The following is an 8,964-nucleotide window of genomic DNA, read 5'->3' on the forward strand; positions in this document are numbered from 1 at the left end:
AAAAAAAAAAAAAAATTAGAAATAAGTCAAAATTTTTGAATAAATGATTATAAAAAATATATTCAAAATTAGTGAAAATTGTTTGGGAAATAAGTCGTAAAATTCTAAGTCAAAATCTTTTTGCAAAAAAAGCCTCGAAATGATTAAATAAAGATAAAAAAAATAAACAAATAAAGTCTGGAAGTTAAGTGAAACATTTCAAAAAATTCAAATTTTGCTAGCATGAAGTTATGAATATGAGAAAAACTACAAAAGAAATACAAACAATTTGCTAAATCAGAGGAAAACAGTTAACATTTTGCAAGTATAAAGTTGTAAAATTATGAGAAAATTGTCCAAATTTCACGAAAATGAAGTTGTACAATTGGTAGAAAGAAAGACAACGTCTTACAAGAATAAAGTTGTACAATTAGGAGTAAAAAGTCTAAATTTTATGCAAATTAAGTGATAAAACTATTGGGGAAAAAGTCTAAATGTAACGAGAACATTTTCTTCAATTTATTATTTAAAAAAAAATATTTTTTTTTGCCAGCAAAAGTTATGACTGAAGATAAATTTGTAATTTAATAAAAATAAAGTTTACTAAATTATCACCAGCAGTAATTAAGCAGCTAATGTTCTGTTTGCTCTGTTGAAACATTCAAAGGAATAAATGTAACATTTTATTTTTGAAATAAGTTTTTCCTTTCTTTTTTTTTCAAAATGACCAGTTAGTGAAGCAAATATTTAGAACTTTATTCTCACAAATCTTCAAAATTGTTGATGATTGTACAACTTTTTCTCCAAAATTCTGCTTTATAATAAAAAAGACAACTTTTTTTCTAATAATTTGACTTTATCTTTTGTAAAATTTCAGCTTTTTTCTCAAAACTTCCAAATTGTTTCTTTTTCTTCCTTTAATAGTGGCCCTAATACTTTGTTGTAAGCTTAATATAACAATACTCATTTATTTTCCATCCATATTTTATAATATTTTTGTAGTTTTAGTTTAAACTTTTATCCTTTTATATTTTTTAAATACATTTTAAGGCTCATTTCAACCTTTCTAGTCCCATCTATTATTGTTTTGTGGAAATATTTTGTACTTTAAATCTTTATAATTAAATGTATTCTTATTTATTTAGAATTTATGTTCCTTCATCACAATTATTTCGTCTTGAAACTCCCGAAATGTTTCCATCTTCACTGGGTCCTGAGCTGTAAAGCAAATAAAGCTTTAAAGGAGTTGCAGGTAATACAGGCTTGGAGAAAACATTTTAAAGCAGTTAAAGTTTTCTATAAGTCTCAGGCAGAAGTGTAGCGCCGGCGTCAGTGATGTATGGAGACTGCAGCTCTGTAAGTACAGCAGCTGATTTTGTGGCGTTTAGCAATAAATCATGTTAAGTGGAGACCGTTAGAGAACCGCAGAACCATTCGAGGGCTTTATTTCACGCTCAGCTCGCTTTGATGATTCAAAAAAAAAAAAGAAAAAAAATCAGCTTGTTTGGACGGGAGCGGATGGCGGGCGAGGCCAAGAAGCATGGCTGCAATCAGCGAAGCATCAGAGTGTGTGTGCGTGCGGCCGGAGCGGCTGTTTGGACTTCACACTCGCCCCGCCGGGGTGATTACAGCCGCATTGATCTGCTGCAGCACACACCAGCGCACCGCCAGGAAGAGAGTCCTTATCGCATCATCCCACGAGTCGGGCCGCTCCATCAGTTGGCAGAGAGGTGCGCCCACCCCGCCCCCGATGAGTGCGGACCCCCCCCACAAACACACAGGAGTAAACCGCTGTTTGTGTTTGGAGTCAACACGCATGCATCACATGCTTGCTTGGACATGCAAATGAGAGTCGGTCACAAACACGGCGCGCCCTTGTTCGGATTATCTCGGCCTGACGCTGAACCAAAGCTGCAGGGTTATGTCATTTTCAAAATAAAAGTACGGTGTTCCCAGAATTGTGTTAGCAGCTGCAGTTAGAGGCGTATAAACAAAATCAGAAGTGTTTACAACTCCTCCAGACGCGTCTCCTGCTGCAGAGAATTGAACTGAAAGATAATAGAAGAGCAGAACTGAAGTTTGTTTGAACGTGTTTGTGTTTCCTGGACTTGATTGTGACTCTGAGGAGAACATAATGGTTTGGATTACAGATGTAAGACATTTTATGGTTAGCTAACATGAGCCTGCACTCTTGTTTCTCATTTGGATCACATCCCTTCTGCTGAAAGAGGCCTGAACATGTTTACATTTCTGACTTTTTACAGTATTTGTTTCCTAAGGAGTTGACCCTCGTGCTCTCTTATAGGGTCCAGATGACCCCACCCTTACATTGAGGTGTTAGCCCTTCCATGACAAAGGTGGACAAGACTTCATGTCTGTCATTGGACACCAGTAAAGGTCGACAATCACTGAAAGAACGTTCAGCGTACTGTCTTGGGGGGTCCAGATGACCCCACTTTTGATGTAGGAGAGCGGAAGGGTTACGAGTGAGATTCCTGCTTTCAAGGAGCTCCAAACAAGACTTCCTCTCTGTTTTAACCGCATGGTCTTCAATGTTTCCATGCTTACTCGCTGTCATTTTCATCATCAAACACTTTTGGGCCTTCTGGAGCCAGCACCTGTTCTTTATTTTGAAATCTGATTGATTGTGTCACAGCGGTAAGTCCAGAAAGCCAGATTCCATGACCACAGTTTGGACCTCCGAGACACAAGCCTTCAATTGCCACCAAGATCACATTGGCCCAGCCCTTTTTGAGCTCTCCAGCAGGTGGTGGGCCATGAGGGAATATTCCAATGGAATGGACCTACTGGGACCCATGGGCTGAGCCTGAGCCGCCAGGCACTTTCCTGTGAGCCCCAACCGCAGTCCTGGCTCCAGAGTGGGGCACCAGTGACGCCAATCTTGGGCATGTGACTAGATCTAGAGTATAAATCAACTATTGATAAAGGGGTTCAAAACAATTCCAGTTGATGTGGCTTGGGCATCCAGTCCGGTGCGTCCTTGACTCCTCCCTGGGGAGGTGTTCCGGCACGTCCCATTGGGGATGACCCAGGGCATGCTGGTGAAAATAGGGCCTAATCAGAATTCTTCATACAGCTTCTCCCAACCCTTACATGTTGCCCTCCAAACTGGGAGTTATGGAGTGTCTTAAAATTCAGAGGACACTCCCGCTCGATGACATAGTTACCGGTCATCTATTTGAGCACATAGCTTCTAGCGCTCAGTTTTGCTAAGTCATGCTAAGAGTGTCTCCGCCGCAGAATACTTGGCTTTTGTAGAGCCCTTCACCACACGGGTTGCTCCTTTAAAAACTATTTCAGACAACCCCTCCATCCAAGTGCCCCTTAAATTCGAGGGGTAGGGAGAAACTGTGGGAGAATTTAGATTATCTTGGCTGGCCTGAAAGCACCTTGGAATTGCCCCAGAGGAGATGGAGGAAGTGGTCGGGGATAGGAAGGTCCTGGTACCATGCCTTAGACTGCTACCAACAAGACCCGGTCCCAGATATGTGTAAGTCAATCCAACACAAGAAAACTTCCATACCCAATGATAATCATTTTGTTCTTCATTGGATTTGTTGGTGTTTGTTGTCTTTTCTAGGCTCATGTGTTTCATTGTGTTCTGAGTCACAACCGGATCTCAACTTTTCTGTTGAGACAAGAAGCCGTAATGTCTTGAGTTGTGGATGAAGAGCTTCACTAGTTTTGTGGAGTTTTACTTTGAAAACTCTCTTTATAGAGCGACTTCCTGTAATGATAGAAGACAACCAAACCAGTTTGAGTTGAACCATAAAGCTGGTTTGAGTTTCTGCTTGATTTTGTCAATTGTCTAAAAAGTTTTCAATTAGTCTGTGAAAAATGGTCCTTTCCCATTGATTTGGTGTCGAATGTGGTCATAATCTAGTTCACGGTCTACCAAAATGTGTCTGACCTAAAAGAGTCGCGCGTCACTCATTAATATCCTTTCAGCGTAACTGATTCGCCTTCTCGGGTTGGCGCAGGTCAGAGGTCAACAAGAGCGACCTTCAGGTTCCTTCACAGTGCTGAGCTGAGGGACTCTTTAAGTGGTGGGTGGATTGATGGAGACCGGTTGGACAAATGGGGGAGGATTTATGAGGCCGACCGCTGGCTAATGGAGCCTGACTGTGACTGTGGAGCCGCCGCGGTCACCTCCGAGCCTCAGACCTCACCGGGAGGAACTACTGCGTGTGGGCAGAACAAGGCGGTGGCTTCTAATTGAATTTTTTTGTGACGATCACTCAGTCAAAACAAAGATCCTTCGTTTGGTTAAATGGATTTCCAGTGGAAGCAGTTAAAATAAAATTCTCCCACCTTATCTATCAGTTGTCCCTTGAGCCTCCATCAAAACCAAACTTTTCCGTTTTATCTTAAACTTTGATGCCTTTGATGTCAGCGTGGACCAGATCCGGTCCAAAAACATCAGATCAGACGCAGATGTGAGGTTGGCTGTTTGAGTCCCTCAGACTCTTCAAACCTTTCAGAACGTTAAAGCAGCAGGTTATCGTCAGGAAAGGTCACCAGCTTTTAGGAGGCTGATGGGGCTTCATGATTTTCAGCTTTCTTCTTAATAAAATGTGACTGAAGCCAAATAAATGAGAGGTATTTTGTGGTTTTAAAATGTTTTTTATTGTTGGAATTTGAAGATGAGATTGTCTTGATGACAAATTAAAAAGTTTTGGTGTGAAGAGAAGATTTTATAGTATTTTTTACCAAGATTCTTAAAGCAGTTATTTTATGTTTACACATAGTTTCACCCATGTTGGTTAATAATCAATAATGTTGCATCACTGCTTTACAAACTTCCTGTTTTCTGTTGTTGGTCAACAGTTCAAACTGGTTTTAGAGGCAAAGTTAATCAATGCAGACTTATTTTTATAGCATTTTTATGTCATTAACTTCCTGCATCACTTTTAAAAAGTTAGTAAAAAAAAAAAATCTTTAGACAGAATAGAGAAAATCTGGCTTTTAAAAATTCAATTTATATTTAAAAATAAAGTTATCTTAAAGCACCAGACAAAGGAAATGAACATCAAATGTGAGGATTTATAACTTTAGTCACTGCAAACATTTCAGATAATTAACCCGATATAACAATCTGTATCATGTTTGATACATATAATTTTGAGACCTCTATCTTAGTAACATTATAAAAGCTTTCCTTAAAACCCCATTGTAGTGCATTATCAGTCCACTAGGGGCAGTAGAAGGACTTTTCCAGCTCATTTCAAAATGGCTGCCCCCATGACTTCTCAAAACTACTTTTGGCGGGAAAATGTTTAGCTAATTTTCTCAACTTTAGGTTGAGATTAGTTAAACTCTTCTTATTCTTTTTTTAAATAACTACTTGCTGTATTTAAAAAATGCTAATTTTGTTGATGATTAATTATTTATAATATAGTTCCACCAAGTTAAAAATGCTTGGATCAAATTTGAATCTGTTGTATCAGGATTGTTAATAAATATCAATAACAACTTAAATTCTTTGTTGTGGTGGGCTTTAAAGGGTTAAGTGAGGGGTCAAATGCTAAAATAGCCTGAAAAACAGCCTAAATTAGCCAAAACCGCTAGCATGTAGCTGAAATATTAGCTAACCCAACTAGGGCTGCCACGATTAGTCGACTAATCGACGACTAATCGACTATTAAAATAGTCGACGACTAATTTAATAGTCGATTAGTCGTTACTTCATATTAAATGGAGTCAGTGTAGTAAAGTTGAAAGTTATAATGGTGTTATGCTAGCTTATTGGACTATTTTGGCATTTATTAAGGTTTTTTTAGGCTATTTTGGAGTTTTTATTTCAGCTACATGCTAGCTGTCTTTGCTAACTTAGGCTTTTTTTAGGCTAATTTGGCCTTTAACTCATATTTTAGTTGGCTATCAGCATCTTCAGCCATCGTCACATCACGGGGCGGCCGTGGTGCAGTGGTAGGGCGGTCGACTCCCGATCAGAAGTGAGCGGGTTCGACTCCGCCTTGCTCGCCCATGTGTCGAAGTGTCCTTGGGCAAGACACTGAACCCCAAATTGCCTCTGGTGGGAGGTTGGCGCCAGTGTTCGGCAGCGGAGCCACCACCAGTGTATGAATGTGTGTGAGAATGGGTGAATGGGTCTGTGACTGTGAAGCGCTTTGGGCCCTTGAAGGAGGGTAGAAAGCGCTATAAAAGTATACGCCATTTACCATTTACCATCTTTTGCGGCCAAATTCAGCTTACATTTCATCTATAATGATGCTAGTGTGAATATATAAATATATATATATATATATAGTTTTTAGTTAGTTTAAAGTGAATGATGGTTAAGATTTGTGTTTTACATCAACTTTGTGCATGACCCGATTAGTCGACTAATCGGAAAAAATAATCGGTGATTAGTCGACTATTAAAATAATCGTTTGTGGCAGCCCTAAACCCAACCCCCGCTTGAGGTCATGTGACTAAAGCAGTTCCGATCCAAACTTTTGCTCCCTTTTGAAGTTGACTCAAGGAAAACAGTTTTAATGAGGTTTTGAAGTGATTTAAGGCAGTTTTCTTTTGAAAGAACCTCCAGTAAAGTCCACGTTTGATTCCGTCTCAGGGGGGTATTTGTTTTTCTGAATCAAGTCATTCAGAATTTCTTCAAATTGGTGGCGTTTTCCGTGTTTTTGCTGGTTAAAAAGGCAGTTTTGAGCTTTTTTAGACCAAATTGGGCCACATGCTGGCGATTCCTCAGCAAAGCCAGAACAGAAAGCTCTGTGTTGGTTTGAATTTGTCCTCATTAGTGACAGTGGGGGATATTTTTATGTCTGGCATTGATCAGCATAGAAATAAGGAAGAAGGATTGATTTTTGATCATTAGTGACGACTGCTTCACAGAACGTGAAGGTTTTTTGTTGTTGTTCAGACTGAAATGGTTGTTTTCTTCGTGAGGACAGACTCGGTGACCTCTGCCATTTGTTTTCCTCTTCTGCTCTCTTTATTCTGACCACGTTGGACCAGGACCCTGTGGCTGAACCTCCAAAGAGAGATTGATTACAGGAAGAGAGCAGAATTTTCTTTGCTTTCTGTTTCTGATGCTGTTTTCTCCATCAGAGTTTCTTGGCTTTTCACTTTTTTTTAACTCCTGACTGTATTTTTCTTTTACTTCTCCTCACACATCATTATTTTCTTCTAATATGAAGTTAAATCAGATTTTTTTTTTGTAAAACTTTGACTTTTTGGGGGTTATTTTGTTTCCAGTCACTAAATTTACAAGCAGAACATTTTCTGGAGGAAAATAAAAGCTAAAAAGAGGATTTTTCTACCCAAACATAACTAAAGTTAAATTAGTTTCAGTTGAATACTCAGGTCCTCTGGTTGCTAAAAGTTACAACACAAAGTATTTATGTTTGAGAGGCATCTTCCTGTTCTGGTATTTTATTTTGAAAATCAAACCTCCCCTTTTTAACTAAAAACCTGCTGTTTGCTTGATTGAATGTGATTTAGCTGCTCCACAATAGACTAAAGTCTAGTGTGGATGCATTAGTGACTGAAACTCGTTCTGAACCAAACCACAAATGACGCTTTGCTCCTCAAACGTTTTATGTTTCACTTTCTAATGTTTTGTGTAACAGAAAGGGTTCAATTGCATTTCTTTGACTAATAGTATTTTCAAAATAAAAGTTGGATGAATTGATTTGTACAGAAATGGTTCAACTTTAATTTAAGTCTTCAGTCTCGTCCTTCTGGACTCTTTAGATCAGGAGTGTCAAACTCAATCACACGAGGGCCCAAAATCCAAAACACACCGTTCATTTATTGAACACTAAAACTACATTTTTAAAATTTTCACTTAGTTAAATGCCAAATTAGCCAAAAGAAAAGTTAAAAAAATGCTTAAATTAGCCAAAACAGCTAGCATGTAGCAAAAATATTAGCTAAACTGCAAAATAGCCTAAAAAAATCTTAGTAAATACCAAAACATTCCAAAAATCTAGCAGTAGTTCCATTTTTAAAACTTTAACTTTTTAACATAATTATGAATAATAAAAACGCAGGAATATTATTCCAGAATAAACCCACTTAAACCCTAAATAACTTAATATTTTACTCTCCATAAAAATATATTTTGTCAAAATTTTACAAGTTAGAAATGAGCTCAAGATAACATCAGACCAATAATATCAATAAAATAAAATGATCTGGAGGGCCGATAGAATAACTAACCCCTCTAGCCATTTCTGGACCCTTCAAAATAAAAGTCTTATCGCAATACTCATTTACTATTAAGAAAAAGCTCCATCATGATAAATATTGTTTCATCTCCCAGCTCTACCTTAACTGTTTTACGTTTCCTTTTGTAGGTGGTAGTAGAACAGTAAGGCCTGAAAGAGTTAAATCCCTTCAGAATTTATTGAATTTGGAGTACCACAGGGCACAATTTTGGGACCTCACTATTTTTTTTTTCTTTTGGGCGCCATCTTCAAAAAAAATATGGTGTTTTCCTTCATTTCTATGCTTCTAATAAAGAAAACTCACTCAGATCATCTTTTGATCTATTTTCATTTTTTTTTATTTATGATTATGCAGTTTTTAGCCAAAAATTAAAAAACAATTTGGCGTTTTCTAGGACATAGTTTCTGCAGAGCGGCAGGAAGTTATTACAAATTCACCTCTAGGTTGTGGGCGGAACCTCTGACGTAGAGTAAACCCCTCCCTGTTTAATTTTCTTTAGTTAAGTCCTCAGTCATCAGAAAAAAGCGTGTTAAAAACACCATTTTCATGAGTTGGTCTTTTCTCAAATCTCGAGTGGCGTTGCACCACCCAAGTTATTGGAAACCATTTTAAAAACTCAAATTTAATCTTTGACTTCAAACTTTGTTTTTTTTTTACATTCTATTAAATGTTTATATATTGTATTTTTGTTGTTTTTAGATCTCTTTTTTATTACACTTGTTCTGTTTAGCATTTTGCTGTTTTTAAGTGCTTTAAAAAAATAAAAAAAAATTT

The 8,964-nt window shown here is 37.7% G+C and overlaps 1 protein-coding gene across 1 annotated transcript in view; it reads left to right on the top strand.

Moving 5' to 3' along the window:
* Window positions 1-8,964, top strand: part of pard3ba (par-3 family cell polarity regulator beta a) — a gene marked incomplete at its 5' end in the record, with an annotated part of 206,020 nt that overhangs the window by 42,292 nt on the left and 154,764 nt on the right.

The sequence above is a fragment of the Oryzias melastigma genome, linkage group LG2 (genome assembly GCF_002922805.2).
Source record: "Oryzias melastigma strain HK-1 linkage group LG2, ASM292280v2, whole genome shotgun sequence".
Taxonomy (NCBI): Eukaryota; Metazoa; Chordata; class Actinopteri; order Beloniformes; family Adrianichthyidae; genus Oryzias; species Oryzias melastigma.